Source organism: Grammomys surdaster, unplaced genomic scaffold (genome assembly GCF_004785775.1).
Source record: "Grammomys surdaster isolate TR1022 unplaced genomic scaffold, NIH_TR_1.0 126187, whole genome shotgun sequence".
In the NCBI taxonomy this organism is placed as follows: domain Eukaryota; kingdom Metazoa; phylum Chordata; class Mammalia; order Rodentia; family Muridae; genus Grammomys; species Grammomys surdaster.
In genome coordinates this window covers 7,811,011-7,834,327 of record NW_021620993.1, presented here as the reverse complement: position 1 = coordinate 7,834,327, position 23,317 = coordinate 7,811,011, and the positions used below count along the sequence as shown (strand labels likewise).

At 47.0% G+C, this 23,317-nt stretch overlaps 1 protein-coding gene and 1 non-coding gene across 2 annotated transcripts in view; one reads left to right on the top strand and one right to left on the bottom strand.

Moving 5' to 3' along the window:
• The window catches only part of Osbp2 (oxysterol binding protein 2), a 158,680-nt gene that overhangs the window by 6,287 nt on the left and 129,076 nt on the right, over positions 1 to 23,317 (top strand). The window lies entirely within an intron of this gene.
• On the bottom strand, positions 22,209 to 22,352 carry LOC114613107. The gene has a single exon (XR_003710126.1). It is a non-coding gene; the product is annotated as a small nucleolar RNA SNORA48 (small nucleolar RNA).

Sequence of the window (23,317 nt, the reverse complement as noted above, 5' to 3'; positions counted from 1 at the left end):
TTCAAAAGTCTCTGCCCCAAAGAGGGAATCTTGGGAACCAGCAATGACAACATGAAAATAGGGGAGCTGCTCTTACTGGGCTTGGCTTTAATGCCAGGGACTGGTTCCAACAGCGAACTCTGGCTTTTCCCATGGGCCTGTGAGGCAGCCTGGCCATCAGCCTGTTTTTTATTTCACAGTTGACAGATGGGTGCAGTGACATTCCTGTTACCAGGAGTCAAAGGATGCTGCTTGTAAATACTGTCACGTGTAAGTGATATTTCTGGGAGTTATGGGTCACTGTACACAGTTTTACTTCTTTCCAACAATGTGGCAAGACATAAGATGGAGGATGAGAAGTTCTCCACTGCCTAGCACCCCTAACTATTCGTCTCCTCAGATACCACCCGGGAATAGCTTCACATGCCAGTTTGTTGTTGGTGTTGTTAGTTCTTGTTGTAAGCATTTTGTTCCTACTTCTTGCCTTACAGAGAACATTTAATTAAATGAAATTAGGAAAGAATTCATAAGTGATACAGAATTTTCAAAGGTATTTGTCCCAACAAGTCATAATAGAGAAATAAAATTACCAACATGACTGTTCTCATATTCACAAAATTGACAAAGTGAGACAGAATCCTGTGTTGTGTGACAGTTGTTTGTTTGGCCCCATAAATGACATTTGTTTCCCAGGGTACAATTTCAGACAGAAACATCTTTAAAAATGTATTCATTGCCCATTCCGGTTTGTCCTCAGAAATGGTTAAGCTAGTTAACAAGAATGATCTCAAAGCACTAGTCTAGACCCGTGTTTCTCAACCTGTGGGTTGTGACTCCCACTCCAAGGGTTGCCTAGCAGATGTTTACATTGCAATTCATAACAGTAGCAAAATTACATTTGTGAAGTAGCAACAAATAATTTTATGGCTGGGGGTCACACAGCACGAGGAACTGTATTAAAGGATCTCAGCATCAGGAAGGTTGAGAACCACTGATCTTGGAGAAAAAAAGGCAGCGTTCAAGTGAGAATAGAATTTAAATTCTCTGGCTGAAGACCATTGCATATTTGATGAACCAGACACATTTCAGAGTGGGGTCAGGTAACAAATTGGCCCAGTACGCATGGTAGCCCCCAGATGAATCTGTGTTCATTGTCACTCTAGGGCTCAACTTTCCAGAGCCAACTCCTGTGGAGCTTGGGCCCCAAGAAAGTCGTTTTTGATAATACTTAATTGAGGAAAGATGGAAACCCAAAAGCCCATCCACAGCAAAGTGCCTCTGGAATTGTAGTCCTTACATGTCTGTGGGTTAAGGCATCAAGGCCCCTCCAGGAGGTAGCCTCATCAAACTGACTGGAATAGGTTTGAAATGCTCAGAGTTTCATGTGTTAAGAGGCTGAGAAGGAATACACAGACATGCATGCATGTGACCATGACGATGTGTGCGTGTTTGTTTGAAGTGTTTTTGTGTAACATTTAGCATAAAGCTGCTACAGAGAGAGTGACAAATGGACAGGGAACCTTTCGGAGGTGTGCTGTGCATGCCAACATTTTGAACAAGTTCTGGTGACAGGAACTGTAATTTTCTCCATGAAACCTCCTCTGAACTTTCCTCTTTCCATGAATAGCTGAAAACCTGAGTCATGCTGTTGCCCCCTCCCTCCTCCCTCTTCCTTCCTTCCTCCTCCCTCCATAGCAGATGAAATGACTTTCCAAGCCTGTGTGTCTCTCCCTGATGCCGAATCACAGCTTTAGTCTGCTTTCTACTTAACTAGCACCCTGGCTTCCAGCACAGTCCTGGTCAGTGCCTCCCTGCCTTGTGCTAGTTTCCCTGACCCAGTAGCCCTGGGGTTGTATGAGGAAGCATATCCCTGCATTGAATCTCTCTAAAATACCCATCATGACTTCTGATAACACCAAGAAATGAGCCTTCATCTTCTAAGAACTTATGGGTGTGTCCGTGGGCATCTCCAAGACAACTCTGTCACAAGGACACTGTGACCAAGCTTGGCATCTTCTAGCTTGTGCTTTGCCACTGTGATTGTATCTACAGCTTGATTAGTCTGTGAGTGGCTGTGAATTGAAGGATTTTTAAAAAGGCAAGGTTTTTTTTTTCAAACTTGTTTCCTATGTAAGAAGCGTGTTTATTGAAATAAACAATATTGGACAGATACAGTGGAGAATGCAGGCTTAAACCAGGAGTGTTGAAAAAGTGACAGGAAATGTGGATACAATATGTCAGCAGGCTTAAACATGTTATAACCGGTGACTCAGTGAACAAGTAGCATATTTTTGCGGCCTATTGTTTTATAGAATATTTTATATTTTGGTGTATGAGGCCAGAAGAGATGTCAGATCCCCTGGAGCCAAAGTTACAGACAATTGTGAGCTGGATGTGGGTGCTAGGAACTGAACTCAGGTCCTTTACTAGAGCAGCCAGTGTTCTTAACCATTAAATTCTCTCTCCAGTCTCTGGGCCATTGGTATTTCTGTAGAGTTGTGAGTGTTTATGTGTACGTAGTCTGTATGCACAGGAGTGATTTGTCACATTGTGAAATTGTTCATGAATAAAGGAATAAAATGCAAAATTAAAGTTTTTAAAAGGATGTTTAGCTCTTGAAACTAGCCTTGGGCTTGCTTGCCTTCCATGTGCTCCATGTGTAAGGCCCCGTGGGAAGCAGACCACAGGCAGAGATGTGGCCTCTACCCTCCACTCTTTCTGGATAACAGGGCCTTTCTTTCATCTGTGAGATCTTCTATAGTAAAGGTGCATGGCTTCTCCTTCCTGTGCGTAGTAGGAAGTGCTAGTTCAGGAGCAATACCAGCTCAACCCTGCAGCTGTCTCCCCCCAGGACTCAACCCTGCAGCTGTCTCCCCTCTTCCATCCTCACTGAGCTCTTGGGTCCAAGTCTAACCCTAGGTTTGGTGAATCATGAGAAGGACTTAGTAAGACACAGCATGCTGTTAGCCTTACAATAAACTATGCATCAAAAGGATGTAGATCAGACAAAACAAACAAAAACAAAAGGAAGGAGGAATGGGGTGGAGTCCAGGGAACACTCACCTGTGGTTCAGGCTTCTGTGGACTCAGTGAAGTCACACAAGACACAGCCAACTCTGTAGTGATGCTTGACAACAACCAGTGAAATGCTGCCACCACAGGAGCCTCCTTTCTCAGCCCAAGGTCTATGCCATGGGCTTCTCATATTCAAGACCACTGTCTAGCTGTGCCTAAATTCCAGATTCCTATAGGGGAGCAGATCTTCAGTGTATACCACTGTTGGACCTTGAGATCCAAACCGGAAGACACACTCCCGCAAAAACACTCATGGACAGGGGGTTCGATGCAAAAGCAAGAGGTTGTATTGATCCTTGATCCAGTGCACTGGGGTTCCCCCGCACGCAGGCTAGAGGAACCCCTAGCTAAAGCTAAGAGCAATTTTTATACAAATTTTCAGAGTTTACGAGGGCAGTTTTACAATCACCTCTTAGACAATAACCACAAAGGCTGACCTCAAACAGCTGCTCCCACGCCCGGTTTCTAGGCAACTCAGATTTGTTCATTATCTTGTGACAATGAGTGTTAGCTAAGTCTATCTTACCATAGCTCTTGTTTACCCAGGTTTATTGCACTAAGGGCCCAGCTTCCTGATTACCTCTTATCTTGGGCCCTTCTCCTGGAATGTGTGTGTAAGTCTTTGGAATGTGCTTCCCCCAGAACATGTCTTTGGGGAAGTTAATTTTTAAGTTTAGGCTGAGACTTGAGATTCCTTCACCACATTGTATTAGCAGCGTGAGCACCATTGTCAATTAAGTAACGGCAAGAAGCCTCCCCACCTCTCGCCCCTCCCCCGCTATAGCTTTAATTTTTCAAAGCCAATTTTTAATGATGGTTCTTAAATGCTTTAACCTCCCTTCTAGCTCGCCACTCACCAGAGGTAGTAGAAAAGAAAGGATATGGGGGAAGTGGACCTTTATAGAGATTGTTCTTTGGAGCTAATCCTATCCGTGTTGTCAGGAAATCAGCAGTTCAGTTCACAGGTCAGCACCAGCAGCTTGATCTACTTTACAAATAGACCAGCAGTCCAGTTTGATAGAGCCAGAATAGCAAACACAGCAAACAAACAAACAAACAAACAAAAAATCAGCAGCGGTGGCATGACCTAGCAGAGACAGCCAGGCCTCAGCCGAATCAGCACAAGTCAGCAAGAGGTACCAGGACCACCAGGGACACCATGAATTATTTGCTGTGCGTCTCTCAACGAGGCAAAGATCATCAAAACCAAGAAGCATTGCAGAGCTAGCTCTACAAGCAAGCCCTTCTCTCAGTTCATTGAGTCCAATTTATGCTCCCTTCAAACATCACGCGTCCTCCACGGGTCTTGCCTCAGCACATGAGTTTGTATCAGCCGACATCACTCTGCCAATCAGTTTGATTCCACAGAAGCGGCAAGAAGCTGCCAGCATACTGCCAGAAGTTTTTTTTGATGAGTTTCTCTCTGTGGTGTCCCAACAAATGGAGCTCAACTACGAAGTGTAAGGCGGACCAATACATGCATGTTGTTAGTGCAAAATCCTTCAGGCTTGCTTGCTTTGGCAAAACATCCTTTCACCTGTGTCTGGTTCAAGAAAATGCTCCTTCACATGTGTGCTGTCCAAAGAAACCTTAAGTTTCCACTTCACCCCACCTCCAAATCCAAAGCTCCAATCCAGACTCGAATCCAGGGCTGGGTGTAGAAGCAGGCCCTTGGAAGGGTGAGCAGCCTCGGCCTGTGAATGAATCCTTGTCAGCTCAAGTGTGGAAGTCCTCCTCCTTACAAACCTCAGTGATGCCAGGCATAGGAGGGCTAACCCTCACTCCGCCTCCCCACACCTCCATTAAACTATTTTTTCCCTGCGAATTCTGATCATTTAGCCATGCTTCCTTCCTCCTGGATCCTTGTCCCGGGCCATACCTCTGCATATTTCTCACTGATTTGACTCCTACCATTTGACTGCATTCTTGGCCCTCTGCCTGAAACCAAATAGAAGCAGATGGCCTTGCCGAGCTGGCAGGGGACACTGCCTGCCACACTGTGCTGTCCTCTGATGGAGCTGTGGGCACTGCTCTGATATGGGGTGTGGCTTCCCTGAGTTCACCAGGTACACACAGCACTCACTGCCCATGCCAGCGGTCCCCCTCCAACTCTTCCTGGGTCTGACCTGTCTCATATCCCCACCGGAACCATATGTCCTTTCTTATTCTCCTAGGACTTTACACCAGCCATTGCCTAGGATGGAGGGTGCTCACTATTTGATGCCAAAATCTTGTCTTGGCAACTGTAAGATTATGGCGCACAAGTTGGACAGACACACGAGACTGACGGTTCCACGGGAGGGAGTTTATTTAGGGAAGGGGGTGGGAGAGAGAAGCAGGAAGAGTGGCGGGACGAAGAGAAGTGGAGGCTGACCATGACCATGTGGAGAGAGGGGGAAGGGGAAGGGGGAAGGGGGAGGGGGCAGAGAACCTGCAGGCAGAGATCAACGGAGCAAGAGAGAGAAGGGGGCAGGCAGCCCCTTTTATAGTGTGCAGGCCTAACTGCCTGTTGCCAGGTAACTGTGGGGAGGAGCATACCTGCTAACTGTGGAGGTGGAGTTTAGACAGAATACTAACAGCAACAATACCAAGGTCATCTGGGTGTTCCTGGGTTGGATCTGCCCAGTTCCTTAGCAATGATCTGGAGGAATCATGTTTGGGATGCTATTCCATGTAGTGGCATTTGGCCGTGCAAGATTTGACTGTTAGCAAGGTATGGGCTTCCTCCCCAACACCAGAGCAGAGGCTGTGTCTTTTCCATGTAGGGTCCTCTGGGATGCCTGGAACTTTGGAGACTCTCAAGTGTCAGAGAAGTGTTTTATAGAGAACACACTTTATGGGCTAGTGGTACAACTTAGCAATAGTGTGTGTGCTTAGCATCTGTGATGCCCTGGGTTCAACCTCCCAAGTAAAAAAGCAATCAAGCAAGGAAAAAGTGCTTTGTGATATTTATCTCTTCTGTGCTTAAAGACCCAACACTCAGAGGCCGAGGAGATAGGGAGGTGGTGGCTCAGTCAGTAAAGTGCTTTTTGATTCCCCAGAATCCCCATTTTTTAAAAAAAAGTCTGGGCATGGTGACACAGGTTTGTAATCTCAGCACTAGGTGGGTAGAGTCAGGTGGGTAGATCCTGAGCTAGCCAGATTACTTAGGCTGCTTGGTGAAGTCCAGGTTAACCAATGAGAGAGACCCTTTACCTGCAAATAGATGACAGCACCTAAGGCCAACCCCGTCCCTACATGCATGTGCACATATATGCATCTGCATGTATGCGCACCCATACTAACACAAGTGGAGGGGGGCAGGGGAGAAGGAAAGAGAAAAAAAGGACTCAGTATTCAGCCTGAACAGTTTCAGTAGCCTGGGAGGACCATTGCAGTAAGGCAGGGTGGGGGGTTATGGGGTTTCTGGGGGAATAAGGTACATCATCTCAGAGAAGAGAAGTCCAGGATGAAAGAGAGGGGTCCAGGATAGAGAAGGGAAATCCAGAGTGGCAGGGAAGGTACCAGTACGGAGGAGAGGAGTTCAAGATGAGGGGAAGGGTCCTGGATGGAGTATGTGTATATAGGGGTCAGCAGGAATGGAGGAGAAAGGTCCAGGGTGTGTGTGTGTGTGTGTGTGTGTGTGTGTGTGTGTATGTGTGTGTGTTGTACCGAAGGTCACTTGAACCCAACACAAAACGCTTGACAGAGGGAGGGAGGAAGGTTCTTTTGATCAAGGTTTGATTGTCAGTGAATCATAGGATCTGGAGGAGAAGGAGGAGGAGAAAGAGGAGGAGGAGGAGGAGGTTCACGAGGAGGTTCACATCATGGTAGACAGGAAGCAGAGAAGGGCCTCCCCCGGTATCCTTCACACTTTCCCCACACTCCAGTAAAGCCATCATGAATTTATCTCCAGCCTAAACTGTGAGGCTGCATGGTTGACTTGTGTTCCCGTGGAGGTGGAATTTTGTTTTGAATGTTTGTTGTATTTCATGGCTTGTAAGAACCTTTGAAAATCAGGGGAACAGAGGTTCCAAATCTTTCTTCTGTCTTTTGGGGCTGGGCAAAAAACTGTCCTACCTGAATTTAAGGCCTTTGGATTTCGGAAGAAAACCTCAGTGTATTACAGAAAAATATGGACTGAACCAGCCCCTGCTGTACCTCCCTCCTTGTAGCACATTAGATTTTACAAGGACCAAATCTGAGCATCCCGTAATGATGTCCACAGTGCTCATGCGCATGTTACTCCCATTCGATGGCAATCCAGAGAGAAAGATGGTGAAGTCTGTGGTCATAAATGAGAAAGCTGGCAGCAGCCCTGTGAGTGGGTGTCTGAGCTGAGATCCGATCCCAGGGCTATGTGGTCCACATCCCCTGCTCAGACCTCACCTTAGTGATGGAGACCTGCCTCCCTCTGCCTCCTGAGTGCTGGAATTAAATGTCTGCACCATCGCTACCGGGCTACTTTTGCTTATTTTTAAAATCAGTTGTTTGTTGGTGGTGGCATGTATGACCGCAGCCTCCATCAGCTGTGTGGTTTGAAGATGTTTCTCTCCAGCTTTGTGGGTGGTCTTTGCACAGTTTTTGTGTGCTGTTGTCCATCTGTCTGCTTCTGTTATGTCCTGGAAAAGCCAAATCTCAAGCCAGCCCTTTCTCCTCCATTTTCTTCTAAGAATTTTATAGTTTTTAGATCTTAAATTTAGGTTTTTACTCCATTTTGAGTTGAAAAAAAATGGAAGCCTTAGAATTAGATGCAGGGCCTTAAGCATTTGCTCTCCCCCTGAGCCACACCCAGCTTCTGAGTTAATTTTTACAGATGATCAGATAAGGCTCCAGACCCACTGTGGGGGATGCCAAGAGTCCCAACACTGTTTTCTGAGATGCTCCTTAACATTTTTGGCACTGGCACATTAGAGGTCTCCAGAGCACATACTTGGGGTCCAAAGCCTGAAAAGCACCATACTGGTTAGAGCTCTCGGGCTCAGCTGTTCCTTTGTCCTCTGGGACAGTGGGTGGGAGTGGGGCATAAATCCAAGGAGACAGATCTCTAAGGTCTGTTTTCAAATATCTCTGTCTGTCTCTCTCTGTCTTTCTCTCTCTCTCTCTCTCTCTCTCTCTCTCTCTCTCTCTCTCTCTCTCCCTTTCTCATGTGTTTGTATGTTGGGGTTGTGTGCTTGTGTATGTGGAGGCCTGAGGTTGACCTCAAGTGTTTTCCTTGGTCGTGCTCTATAGTAAGGCTGGGTCTCTCACTGAACTAAAAACTCACCTATTCAATCTAGCAAGTGAGCTTGCCCTGGAGAGCTCCAGAGAGATCCGAACTCTGGTCCAAACTCCATGCAGCAGGAACTTACCTCCTGTAAATCTCTCTTCATGAGATTTATCCCCCTTTTTTGAAGTGCTGGGGACCAAATCCAGGGCCATGGCATTTGATGGGCAAATTCCACCCAGCCACATCTTCATCCCCCTGTGTGAGTGAGCATGCGGGTGGCATCCTGTGAGAAGGTGGGTGGCATCAGAGACAGACTCCCGAGCCCTTGGGACATTGCTGACAGAGGTGTGCACTTTGCATTGCTTAGCATTTCCTTTTCATCCCCTGTCCATCTGTGTTTATGTAACAATGGCTGACCATAAGCCTCGTGTCTCTGTCCAGCATCATACCCTGGGATGTCTTCCTCCACCACCACACTCCAGTGACTACGGCCTCTGTGTGCACCCTGAGCAAAGACAGAACTGAATCCTCAGCTCCATGTGCTCCTAGATCAGACAGCTTCATCCCCACAGGCTACCGGGAATGGCTTCAACTCAGTTTTACAGCAGCAGTGGGTTGGTCTTGAGTGCTCGCAGGTGGCTGAGGCAGAGGGGGCTAGTGAGGTGTATTGTTCCCCATGATGGCAGAGTAGGGGAGGAAGAGTAGAGGTCATTCTGGTCCACATTTCATGCTGACGAATCACAGCTGACCACCCGATCCTTTGCGGATGGGGAGGGGAAGCATCTCCTTTGCCCTTGGGGTTGATCCCGCAAAGCCCAGTGGCAGATGCACAGCTGTGGATTGCACGTCACAGAGGGTGTCAGGAGCTGCGGAGAACTCTCATTCACTGGTTCTGCTCTCCCTTCCAGTGAGCACATGCTTTACAGTCTCTGAATCAGATTTATTCCTTGACAGTTTCATACGCCTATACCACGTACCCTGATGATATCCAGCCCAGCTCCCACCAGCATGAGCACCCAGCAGCAGCCACACCCCTAGGAAGAATTATCCTTCCCTAGTAACCCTCAGCTGCCCAAAGCACCTCTGTTCAGGGTGGAGCCTCATGGGCCCCTCCCCCACCCACACCAGAGTCACTCACTGACTGGCTTGATCTTGTGCCAATCTTGTGCAGATGACCACGGCTGCTGTGCATTGGTGAACGCCATAGCCGCTTCGTAGCCAGAGGCCAGCGTTTCACTGCATCGCTCCCCACCCTCTCCCTCTTATGTTCTTCCCACCCCCTCTTCTGTGCTGTTCCCGAGTCCTGGGCTGGGTGTGGTGTAGGCCCCCATTAGAATAAGTACTCAGTAATCACTTGGGCTCAGTGCTTTGACCAGTTATGAGTCTCTGCACTGACTGCTGCTTACTGCCTAAGAATCGTCTCTGACCAAGGTAGAAAGCAACACTAATCTGTGAGTGTCGACATAAATGTTTAGAAGGCAGTTTGATAACACGTAAGTTTAGTGTAACAGTAGCAGTGTTTGCCCCTGGGCCTGCGACCTCCTCAGCCATGGGCTTTTGCCCAGGTTTACAGTACAAAGCTTGAATTCCCTCCTATGAGAAGGCCTCAAACTCAATGGTAAAGCAAGAGGTTGCCCCTATAACAGTCACGCCAGCTTGTGCCTGTGGACACACCTTGCCTGGCATCAGGTCACTGCTGTAAAATGCAGGGTCCACTGCTGAGTATGTCCATTGATGACATCCCATGGCGCCCGCCTGTACAACACCTTTTAGTACCATGAAAACTAGCCAACAGGAAGGAATTTTCCAAGTTGATTTCTCTATGGCTGCAACCAACGTACGTGGTGTGTTTAGCACTAGAGGCTGGTAACGGTAAAAACCGTGCATGTGGTAGTAGCCTGCGTTGCTTTGGAGGCCTCCCGAGCATGTAGCTCATAGGGAAATACATCACACCGGGCACCGAGATTTTCACTTTGGTTTGTGTAAAGGCTTATTTGTTTTTATTTTATAGGTATCAGTGTTTTTCCTGCATGCATGTATGTGCACCATGAGCATGAGGTGCCCACAGAGGCCAGAAGAGGGTATCTGATTCCTTGGAACTAGAATTATGGATGATTGTGTTCTACCATGTGGGTGCTGGGATTTGAACCTGGGTCCTCTGCAAGAGCAAGTGCTCTTAACCTGTGAGCCATCTTTCCAGCCCCGGACTTTCATTTATTAACCCATGTTTTCTGGGAGAAGCTTGCATGCTCCTGCAGGGTATCTTTATTTAAAGTCCTGAGTCAGATGGTGGGAGAAGAGAAGAAAGAGGCCTGGAACTTTCTTTGTTAGACCAGGCTAGCCCCAAACTTAAACAGAGCTTCCTGCCACTGACTCACATGAAGAACACTGGGATAAAGGCGTGCACTACCACTCCTGTCTTAAATTATATATGTATACATATATAGTTTTTGTTTTTGTTTTTTCGAGACAGTGTTTCTCTATGTAGCTCTGGCTGTCCTGGAACTCACTCTGTAGACCAGGCTGGCCTTGAACTCAGAAATCTGCCTGCCTCTGCCTCCCAAGTGCTGGGATTAAAGGCATGTGCCACCACTGCCAGGCTTAAATTATATTTTTAATTTGCTTGCAAGTTATTGTGTCCATAATGCTTTCCCAGAATCCTTTGTTTTAGTTAACACACCCATCTCCTTCTCTTCCCCATCCCTTCTAACACCTTCCGGCTTATATCTTTCTATCCCTGGGATCCCCACCCCCATTTTCATTTCACCTGTACTCTACCATCCCCCTCTCTCAGCTCACCTGTCCCCATGACAGCTTTCTAGCTTCCAGGCTTACACATGTGCTCCAAGCCACCTCACGCCATCAGCCACACACTGCAGAGGTGCCATCAGTCCTGGGAAGCTGATGAGATTTTCCAGGGCCCTGGTGTGGGGCAAAAGAATGTCTTGGTAGGAAAGTGTGTGTGTGTGTGTGTGTGTGTGTGTGTGTGTGTGTGTGTGTGTGTAAGTTCCTGAATAGATTATCCATAACCTCATGGTATATCATATACCATGATATGTGATTGTTCTTGGTGTGTTAAATTTGGAATTAAGCATTTCCTTGATTGATCCGAGTTGTGGCATTTCTACCCTCTGGCTGGGTAACTGATTTTTCCCCCATTTTCTTTGGTTGATATAGTATTTTCTCTGGTTTGTTTTCTTGCTGCTTGAGTCTTACAGGAAAGGACACAAGAAGAACAGAGCTTCAGGGTACCCTGTAGGTGGTGACAGCCACCACCAGGGTTATGTGATAACTTAAAAAAAGAAAATCTGTTCAACTATCCTGAAATGTTCTGTGTAGGAGAACCCAGAGTCACAGGCCCACGACTGCACTCAAAATAGAGTCAGCCCCGTGCCCTGGGGACCTTGCTTTATTTCTCATCCTGAGATGCTTAGTGAACAGGCTTGTTCCCAAGCCTGGGACTCAGGAGGCTCCCGTTGTCATGAGAGTCACTTGGCACCACTGTTCTTCGAGCAAAGAAGATTTAAAATGTTATACTTATTTTTAATTATGGGGATTTTTAAAAATACAAAGGTGGTATAGAATGAACCCCTTGTCCCCATCCCCCACCGCCCGTAGGCCTCATCTGTCCTCTCAAGCTGTGGCTTCCACGCCTCCTGTGACTTGAAGCCAATCTCAGACATTTTAACTTTTGTTGATAGATGCTTCCATATGTGTCTCTTTATTTATTTTTAATTTTCATTACATTTCCTCACCAGCCCTGTCTGCATATGGTATATCATGCATTTTATGTTTAAAATGTAACAGTAGCTTTGCAGTGTTGTCATATATCCTGTTAATATGAAATGTCACCATTGCTTTATAATTTTTATTTTTTCCTTTTGCCATTTTCCTGAGTGTGCGTGCGGTGTGCACATGTGGGCATATGCACATTTACACGTGTGTGCACACATGTATGTGCACATGCATGTGACAGCTGATGTCAGGAACCCGCCTAAATCACCTTCCTACCTTATTACTTGAGCAGGGTCAGGCCCAGAGCTCACTTGGGCTAGCCTTGTTGGCCAGCGTGCCCAGGAGATGCCCTCGACTGCCTCTTTGAAGCTGGGATTATGTGAATTCTCCAGGCCTCGATCCTTCACAGCAAGCCATTTAGTGGCTGAGCCATCTCCCAATTTTATTTATTTATTTATTTATTTATTTATTTATTTATACATACATACATACATACATACATACATACATACAATTTCTAAGTAAGGTCCACACACTTGCAATTCATTAATGCTTATCTTCAGATTTGTAGACCGTACCTTTTAAATTTGAAAATAGACTTTTTAACACTATTTACTCTGCTCATGGTTTTCCCTCCCCAAACCCCTTCCAGATCCTCTCCTCCTCCCCAAATCTATACACTTTCTTTCTCCCTCTCGTTAGGAAGCAAACAGGTGTTTAAAAAAAAAACAATAAGATAAAAATAGATAAACAAGAACAGACCAGAAAAGTAGAAGATACTTTTAACTGACTCTTTTTGCAATTATTTTGATTTTATGTACATTTGTGTTTTGCCTGAATCTGTGTCTGTGTGAGAGTGTCAGATGTCCTGGAACTGGAGTTACAGACACTTGTGAGCTGCCATGTGTGTGTGGTGGGATTTGAACTCAGGACCTCTGGAAGAGCAGTCAGTGTATGCTCTTAACTGTTGAGCCATCTCTCCAGCCCCAAGGAAGATACTTTCAATGTTAATATAATCTTAAATTTGGAGGAAAGTTAGAGAAATAATGTGAAGAGCTCCCGTGCCTTTCACTCAGTTCCCGAAAGGCTAATGTGTGGCTTGCCTTATGCCTGTGTTGTATTGCTATTTAAGAGTAAGAATACAATGGGGCTCATCACCCTTTTTCCTTCCTTTCTTCCTTTCTTCCTTCCTTCCTTCCTTCCTTCCTTCCTTCCTTCCTTCCTTCCTTCCTTTATTCCTTCCTTTAAAGACAAGTGCTGACTATGTAGTCTTTGCTGGCTCTGAATTTATGATCCTCCTACCCCAGCTTCCTGAGGGCTGAGATTGTAGCCTGCGTCACTGTATGGGGCCCCATTGTTATTTACTCTTTCAGTGTATATTTTTAAAAGTAGGGGCATCTTTTCCATCCCACAGCAATGACACAATGCCACAAGGCATGACACAATGCTCCAACTACCCCATAGGCCAACTTGCACCCACCCTTTGCTCCAGGGTCCTGAGGAGGCAAAGCAGGACTGTACAGTACACATTAATTTTAAGCAGATCCATTTTTTTCCTGTTTCTCTATTCTTCACAGTTTTGACATCCGTGGTAATTACATGGCAGTGACTGCAAAGGCCCTGGCTGCGGGGTCTCTTGCCGTCTCCGTGTGTTTAGATTTGGGTCTTGTGGGGGATTTTGGCAGGAACGCTGCAGAACACAGTGCTGTGTCCCTCCTCAGTACACCCTGTCAGGAGGCACGTGACACTGATCTCCCGTTCTATTATTAGTGCCTAACTTTTATCACTTGGCCAGCATGGTGCTTGGCAGGTTTCTCTGCTGCAGACTTAATGAGTCTTGTGATTTTTAATTGCTAAGTAATTAGTGATTTTTTAAGGTTTAGGTTTTTCTTTAAATCAAATGTATGCTGTGTGTCTGTGTGAGTGTGCCACGGGTGTCAGATGCACTGCAGCTGGAATTATAGGCAGCTGTCAGCCCTGTAGGTGCGGGGAATCAAACTTGCACCCTCTGGAAGAGCAGCACATGCTCTTAACTGCTTGTTGGTCAGTGTTCCTCAGGCCTCAGAGCACGGCTGCTAAGAGGGGTTTGAGCTTATCCCGCGTCACCACCAGGCAGCTGCTGGGCTCCAGGGAATCACCCAGACCAGCTCCAGCAGTGGGAAAGCAATCTGAGATGTGGAAATGCCAGAGCTGGTGGTGGTGGGAGTGGGGGTGTTCCTGGTCATTGTTCTTAGCTTGGCAGCGGTTGTCTGGCAGATGGGACTTTTATGGGAGAGTTGGCTGTGCTCTGTGGGCGAAGGCCTTTCCCACATTCCCCATGGTGGCAATAGATTAAAGAGACAGTCCATATTCATCTATATCATTTATTGGCTGTTCGTTGTGGAAAATGGGTGCATAACATACGGAACCAACTTCTCAGGGTGAACCTGAGATTAAATACCTTTTGCAGGGAGGAGTGTCTGGGAAGGGAAGCTTATTAGCTAAACCCTCAGGGCCTCTAGGAACCTCATTAGCATGGAGAACTCTGTTCTGGGCCTATGTGACTACAGATCACGTTTCCTTATATGGGAAGTGTGGCATGTGTTCTAGGCCAGTAATCTGGTAGGGAGCTGGGAGTCGCCTAAGTCTCAGGTGTGTGCCCACACCAGGTTTCAACCCGCTCTACCCACCAAGCTTCCTGACATGGTTTTACTGTCCCACAACTGCCGAGCTATCTCTTCAGCCCAGTAGGTGTTTTCATAAGCGGACACATCGAGACTGTGTGAATTCCCATTCCTTGACAAGCCTTTCATCAAAGGCATTAGGATGCATCAGCTCTGGCTTTGATGACTGTCAGTATTCGATTTTTCAGTTACCAGCACCCCTTCCACAGTTCTGAGTAGCCACTGTCCTGGATCCTTTATTTACTTATTTGTCTATTAATTTCTGTGTATCAGCACGAGCCTGTGGAGTTCACGTTTATTATGTATTTTGATGTGCAAATACCCAGCATTGCTTGAGGGATGTTTAAATTTTTGCGTTATTATTATTATTACTATTTTATATGTATAGATATTTTGCTTGAATGTGTGTCTGTGCCCCACATATATGCCTGGTGCCTATGGAAGCCAGAAGAGGCCATCGGATTCCATGGAAATGGAGTTACAGACAGTTGTGAGCTACCACGTGGGTGCTAGGGATGAAAACCAGGTCCTCTAGAAGAGTAGCCGTGCTCTTAAACACTGAGCCATCTCACCATCTGCATCAGGGAATCTTTTATTACAAATATTGGTAATTTCCTATTTCTATTATGAATTCTACAGTGATGCTACCCGATCACTGTTTTCACAGTTATTAATGGAGATAAGTGTGTAAACTCAGCTTTCTCCTTTCAGCCATTTGGTCCCCTAATGTTATAGTTTATTCACTATCAATTAAATACATGAGTTGAATCTCCTAGAGAACTCTATACACAGAATTAGAATTTGATACGAGCTTAGCAGTGATGGGAGAAGCCCAGAATGAGGGAGTTGTCTGGGTAACCACTGGCCTGCTGAATGGGGTCTGTGGGAGGGAAATGCTTAAAGAGAAACATTATGTGCAGGCAAAGAGGCCAACACACAGGGCAGGGGAACAGCATATAGGTAAAGGGGACCACCTATGTACAGGGCACACACGGCCAGGAAACCTGCAGGCTGCAGTATATCAGCAGCAGTCAGAGGGGATGAGCTTAAGCAGGTCTGAAACTTCTGGAACAGGGTCTATTGAAAGAGAAAAGGTAGGTAGGGATGGGGCCACAGATGGAGCTCAATGACAGAATGCTCACCAGGCTTCAGATGTTCAGAAAATTCAGTTTAGAAAGGAATTGTCTAGGACAGGCAATGACATACACAGGTGAGGAAGCTGTGAGTGCTTCCAGATAAGGTTCCTGTGGCCAGGTGCAGGGCATCTGGGGCAGGCCTGGTGCAGGGGAGGGCCAAGCAGCTGGGGCAGGTTGGACGGATCTGAGAGACAGCAAGGGGCATGCAGGGAGGACTTGGGTTTGGCCTATTGAAACTCAGGGCTGAGGCTCAACCCAGCTTACAACTATAATGATGTGGAAAGGCATTGTGGGTTCTTTTTTTTCCTTTTTTGCATAGGCAAACAAAGGACATATGGTTCACCCACATTCTACTTGGTAAGACATCTCAGTGAAAACCAGGCAGCTGAAGCATTGGCCTGCTGGTCTATGGCAGGCTTCTAACCTGATCTCCAGCAGTGCCGAGCCATTGCCAGGCTGTAATGGTCCTCTGGTACCTCAGTGTGGGTCTGATGGATGCTCAGTGAGTGGTACTGATGCAGTAGACTGCAGTGCCCTGGGTCTGTTCTTCTGTGCCTGCGTAATAACCCAGCATTCGTTCACTCCACCCTTGAACCATTTTGAAGCTCTCCCCAGTGCTCACCCTGAGCCAGTTGGGAATAAGACAGGGCTGAGTCTCATGAACTTGGGGATTAGCTTGCAAGTGGTAGACACAGTCTATCACTAGATAAAACAAAACACTCTCCCCTTTCTGTAAAGTGGGATTGATTCTATCAGGTACCTTCCCTGTGGGCACACAATACATGATGCTAAACAATGTCTGTATTACTTTGAGGGCAGTGATCAAGGGTCACTTGTTGACAGTCCCCAGGAATCGAGGTGCTGTGCGGATGGAGGTTGCATTGATAAAATGCTGTGCCCTGGGAACTAATTCCAGATGGTGAGTCAGGAAGAGGAGACTGCCTTGCAAGCCAGCTGTTGCACTTTGATAAAATGTACATATATTTGGAGTGTCCTTGTAGTTTGGCCCTTATTTTACATTTCTCAAGGGAGAATTTTAATGGCAAAAATGAGGCCAGGCAAAATGAAGCAGGTCAGGTCTCACAGTGACACTCAACTTTCTGGAGCAAACCTACGTGGCGGCTTCTGTTTGCTGACACCATGCGGCAATTACAGAGCTGCATCCAGACAGCTCTGATGGATTTGGGGAACAAATGGAGGTTATGGGAAGACAAGTCTGTGGATGTTTGTGGGCTAAGCTGATGGTAAACTAATGGCCCTGTCCCATGGGGGCTCCATAGAGCTACCCTGTGTCTATTGTTCTCTCTACCATATACAGAGGATGAATATGAACAGGGAAGGATATTCTTGCCTGGTATATGTGTGTGAACAGGTGCGTGAGTGGATATGTATGTGCATGGGTGTACACGAGTGCGAGTGTGCATGTGTGTTCATATGTGCGTCCATCCGTGAGTATGTGCATGCATTCATGTGTGTGTGTGTGTGTGTGTGTGTGTGCGCGCGTGCGCGCACACAGGTGCGCGTGTGCACATGTATGCAGAAGTCAGAGGAAAGCTTCTCAGGAGCCAGTTTTCTCCTTCTATGGTAAAATCCAGGGATCCTACTCCAGTTGCCAGGTTTGCTTGGTAAATAAATGCCTTTACCCACTGAGCTGTCTCACTGCCTCTGGCTTTTAAATCTTTCCACTTTTAAATTGGGTTTGCTTTCCAGTCTGGAGGCTCCTTAAAAAATTTAAAGTAAAATGTCTCTATAATCCAATCTTGGGTATTCATCCAAAAGAATTGAAGGTAGGACCTCAAAATAATGTTAGCACTCCCAGGTTCAGCATTATTCAGAGCAGCCAAAACACAGGAAGTAACCCATACCTATCAGCAAATGAAGGCTTAAAAAGAGAGTGTATATACATATGATGGAATATCATTCGGCCTTACCAAGGAAGGGACTTCTACCATCTGTGTCAGTCATAGATAAACCTGGAGTGAAATAATCCAGTCACAGGAAAATACACACTGGATGATTCCACTTGCAAAAGACATATAAACTAGTTGAGCCAACCAGGTCAAAGATTACAACTGGTTGCTAAGAACTAGGGACAGACATTAACCAACAGGTCTAAGATTTCAGGCACGCAAGAAGAATGGGTGCTGGTCCATCCTGCACAGCCTGCCGGTGATGATGCTGAGTCACGCACCTAAATATGCAATGAAGATAGATTCCATGTTAGGCTCTTGTATTAAACACTTGAAGAGCCTGGCTGGAGAGATGGCTCAGAGGTTAAGAGCACTGGCTGCTCTTCCAGAGGACCTGGCTTCCATTCCTGGCACCCAGATGGTGGCTCACAGCCATTCATAACTCCAGTTCTGGAGGATGCAACATCCTCTTCTGCCTCTGTAGGCACCAGGCATGCACATGGTACATAGACAGACATAGCTGTAGGCAACACACACACATACACACACACAATTAAAAACAACTTTAAAACCTTGAAGAGAGAGAGTTGTCTCATACTGGTGGTTTTAATTACCCCTCCATTCCTTTTATTTTCTTATTGTTTTTTGAGACAGGGCTTCATGTAGCCCAGGCTAGCCTGGAACTACTGTGACTTTGAGCTCCAACTCCCCCTGCTGGCTGCTGGGTTAATCCGCCTCTGTCTCTCTGTCTCTCTGTCTCTCTGTCTCTCTGTCTCTCTGTCTCTGTCTCTCTCTGTCTCTCTCTCTCTCTCTCTGTCTGTCTGTCTCTCTCTCTCTGTCTCTCTCTCTCTCTCTCTCTGTGTCTGTGTGTGTCTGTGTGTCTGTCTCTAGTCCTTTCCCTGTAGACTCATTGTAACTCTGTCCCTCAGCTGGTGGCCTGTTTCCTGGGCATGCTTTTGTATCTACTTGAGATTAAGACACCTCTATAATATGTTAGTCTGTGTGTGCCAGGCGTCCAGGATCCAGAACAAGCAGCACGGGGCCTTTGAGGCTCTATGCTGTTATTTATGTTTCAGCCGCAGAACCTGGCAGTATTATCCATGCGGCACTGGTTTCGTGTTCATGAAAGATGCAAGATTGAGGATATCACAGAGCATTGTGCCAGACAGTGTGCACTAGGGTTTGATTCTCTGGGAAAAGCCGCTGAAAAGTTGCAGTGGAGACCCCAGCATGATCAAGCCATAGGGTGTGACCAGGGAAAGCTGCAGACATTGAATGGAGTTGACCCAAGAGTGAGGCTACCTTGCTGCAGGCAGCAGAAGAGCAAAGGAAGGGCTACCCAAATCTTTTGGAGCCCAGATGATTCTACCATGAGCTGAAGATGCCAGACATGATGCTGCAGAGTTCTGCGTTTGCCCTGCTGGGTTTCAGTCCTGCCTTAATCTGACCACCCTTGCTGTGTTCCGATTCTTCCCTCCTGGAACGGGACTGTTTATCCTGTGCCATCAGACAATGCAAGAACGTAACTTTCATTTGACTGTATAAGATGTTGGCTCTGAATCTTAGGTAAGACTTGGACTTTTAGATAATGTCGGAATTGCTAGGTTGTGAGGACTTCTGAAGTTGGACTGAATGCATTTTGTATTAGGAGACGGCAGCGAGCCCATGGGGAAGGGAAGAATGTTCTGGTTTTAAAGTGATGTGCTTGGTTGTCAAGTTGACAAGGGATAGAGATGTGATGGTTAATATCAGCTGGAAATGACTGAGAATCACCTAGGAGAAAATCCACTGGGCATGCCTGTGAGAACTTGCCATGTTAAGTTAGTTGAGGAGGATAGACTCACCCTAGAAGTGGGCCAGCAGCAGTCAGTGGACTGAGGTCCAGGACTGAATAAGGAGAAAAGCAAGCAGGGCTGGAGAATAACTGTTCTCTCTTCTCTGCTTCCTACTGCAGATACAATGTGACCAGCTGCCTCCTCGGCTCCTGCTGCCCCAATACCCTCAAACTGTGAGCCAAGCGAGCCCCTCCCCCTCTCGTTGCTTTTGCCAAGTGCTTTATCACAGCAGCGAGAAGAGAAACTAGGACACGCTGCTCATGGCCATCACCTCACTTCTGAGGATTTCTTTTTTTAACTTTTTACTGATTTGTTGTGAGTTTCACATTATGCAGCCCAGTCCTGCTTATCTTCTCAAATTCTCATATCCACCCTTTGCCCCTGCAACCTTTTCCTACAAATAAAATACACACACACACACCACCAACAACAACAACAAAGCATAGAAAACATCTCATCATGGAAGCTGTAGTGTGTCACAGTGTGTCCCACAGCATACCCCTCTGTCCACACATCTTCATTTGCAAACGTTCGTTGCAATGAGTCATTGGTCTGGTTTGAGATCTCTGGGTTCTGTGACACTATCAGTGTCGGATCCTCATCAGGGCTCCCCCTGGTTATCCTGTTGTTGCCCTGTGTCATGGAGATCCTGCAGCTTTGGATCAGCAGGACTGGTCCTTTCACACATCTCAACCATTTGCAGATGGTACATATTTTAGGGTGGGCCAACTCAGAGCCCTGGAGCTGGATCTGGGTGGTAACTGAGCTAGTCAGCCTGCCAGCTCTCCCTTATCTGCACCTCCAGGGTGAGCTCTCTAGTACTGCTCTGACTAGGCGATCTGTGGTAGTTTGAATATGCTTGGCCCAGGGAACAACACTATTAGAGGTGTGGTTTTGTTGGAGTGGGTGTAGCCTTGTTGGAGGAAATGTAACACAGTCAGTCTGGGCTTTGAGACCCTCCTCCTGACTGCCTGGAAGCCAGTCTTCTCCTGGCTGCCTTTGGATCAAGATAAAGAACTCTCAGCCCCTTTTCTACCACCGTGTCTGCCTGCACACTGCCATGCTTCCTGCCATGATGATAATGGACTGAACCTCTGAACCTGTAAGCCAGCCCAAATTAAATGTTGTCCTTTATAAGGGTTGCCTTGGTCATGGTGTCTCTTCACAGCAATGGAAACCCTAACTAAGACACCATCCAATGCCACCATTAGCAGAAGGCAGGGTCAGCTCTCCTGCACCTGTGCTTCCAGAGCCAGCTCCATGGTGCTGCCCAGTCAAGGTATTGGCTCCACTCTCCCAAGTGCAGCAGCCTGTGAGGGGCTGGGCCAGCTCTCCTGCTCTCACACCTTGGGTCTGGCTCACCCCTCCACCAGGGCCAGCTCTCCTGTGCTGCCCAGATGAGGTTCGGGGCCTCTCTCCTGAGTATTACAACCATTGAGGGGTCAGGGCTAGCTTTCCCACTGTCCTGACCCCTGGACCAGCTCTCCTGGCTACTCCAGGTGGCAAGGGAGGGGTAGCAAAGGCATCATCCTTGCAACCATGCCACCTTCATGCCAGACAAGTGGCAGGCCAGTTCAACCAGGATCAGCCCTACTGTGCCCAGGTGAGGTGCAGAGCCTGCTCTCCCAAGTGCTGCAGCTGGTAAGGGGCAGGACCCGTTCACCTGATCTCATGATCCTGCCAGCTGGTGCAAATGCTTGCAGTTAGTGAGGGGCAAAGTGCGGCAGGAGGAGGCATCTACCTGTACCCAGGCCACCTTATGACATACCAGTAGCAGGGCCAGCTTGCCCACGCTCTCACCCTCAGAGCTGGTTCACCTGTACCCCTACCACTAGGGCCAGCTCTTCTGTGCGGTCCAGGTAACAACAGGGCTTACTCTCCTGAATATTCCAGCTAGAAAGGGACAGGTCTAGCTCTCCCAAGCTTATGACCCTGTGGGTAGCTTTCCCGACTGCTGGAGGTGGCAAGGGGCAGCTGGTGGGGTGTGGGGTGGGGGGAGGAATCCTCTGTGCCTGTACCATCACATGGCATACCAGTCGCAGGACTGGTTCTTCCGTACTCACATCCTTGGGCTGGTTCACCCACTCCCCTGCCACCAGGGCCAGCTCCACTGTGCTGCCTGGGCAAGACACAGGGCCCACTCTCCAGAGTGCTGCCACTGTTGAGCAATAGGGCCAGCTCTCCAGAGCACCATATCCAGTGAGAGGTGGGGCCAGGTATCACAGCCCCTGGGCATCCATGTGTCCCAACCAGGGAAGTCACTATGTTCTCTAGTGGTAATGTGAGGCACAAACATTGACCCCTGTCCCTGCGTAGCCAGGGACCCAGACGTGGCCCTCAGCAGCAGCTCAGACTGGGACCTCACCATGGCCTCAGGTGGCAGGGCTGAGCACTCACAACAGGCTACTCCTCTCCACCCTGAGTCTCTAGTTCCATCTCTCTTCGCAATGCTCAAGATGCTCCACCTCTCTCCCATCTGACCACCACACACTCACACATAGTGGTGGCTCCTGCTGCAGGCAGGCCATGTGCCTGCCAGGCTCCTGGGTGACATCTTTCATCTATGCTGTATAGTGTGGTGGTGAGCAAGTGTCTATGGGCTGGAGGGCAGGCTTGTGGGTGGCACGGCAGTCAGCAGGTCTCTGTCTTCCTCCTCCCGAGCTGCCTGCCTAGATTTGATTTAATTTTTATGAATCTTAGACATTAGATAGCTTTGGCCACCAAACTAGACATCAAGCTAGGATGAACAAAGGACTGCCATCTACTCTGCCCCTGACTGATATAAGAACACCATTACCAACAGGGTGTCCCTTTGCCCATTGCCAGGGAGGTCTGAGTGTTTTTTAAAAGCACTTTTTATTAAAGCATAACACTTAGGCAGTGAGATAGGTAAAGTATATGGCTTTACTTTACATCCGATGAATTTTTATAAGGTGGAGGCCCCCTTTATTCTGAATTTATTTACCTTGTTTATTTAGCTTTTAAATACAATACATGTTTAGGGAGGCCTTGTCTTTTCAACAATACTGGAGATTGAACCTAGGGCCTTGCACAGGCTAAACAAAAGCTTTACCACTGAGCGATACCCCTAAATATTTTACCTTATTTTAAAAATTTCAGATTTTTCAGATTAAGTCATTGTTGAATAAATCTGATTTTTTTTTATTTTTTAAAAGTAAATGTGACTCATTGAATGATTGTCTGTATCCCATGTGTGTGTCTAGTGCCTAAGGAGGCTGAAGAAGGAGGCTGACCCCTGGACATGGGATTGCAACAGTTGTGAGTCTCCATGTGAGAGCTGGGAACTGAGTCAGTGCTCTCTCTAAGATCAGCCAGTGCTCTTAACCACTGAGCCATCTCTCCAGCTCTTAGATATTAATATTATTGTATTTTTTTGGACCCTGGCAATCAAACCAGGGCTTCACAAATGCTTTACTCTCTTATTATTTAAACAGTGGTTTGCAATCTGTAAGCCTACCTCCTTACAAGGTAGAATGCTCTTTGAGGCTGGTCTGTTTTGTAGCATATTTGCTTTTTATAGGTGTCTTCATGATGACATTACTGAGTCACCACTTGGCAGGTAGGTTGGGTAGGAATTAACAAGTGAGTCACAGTCTGCTCCAGCCTGCATAGAGAGAACAAAAGTCAGAATGTAACACTGTCTGGATTCAAATTGGCTACCTTTCAATTTTCTTTTCCTTTAAAAAAATATTTATTTATTTACTTATTTTTAAAATGAGAACTCTACACGTAAACCTACAGACCAGAAGAGAGCAACAGGTCCCTTTATAGATGG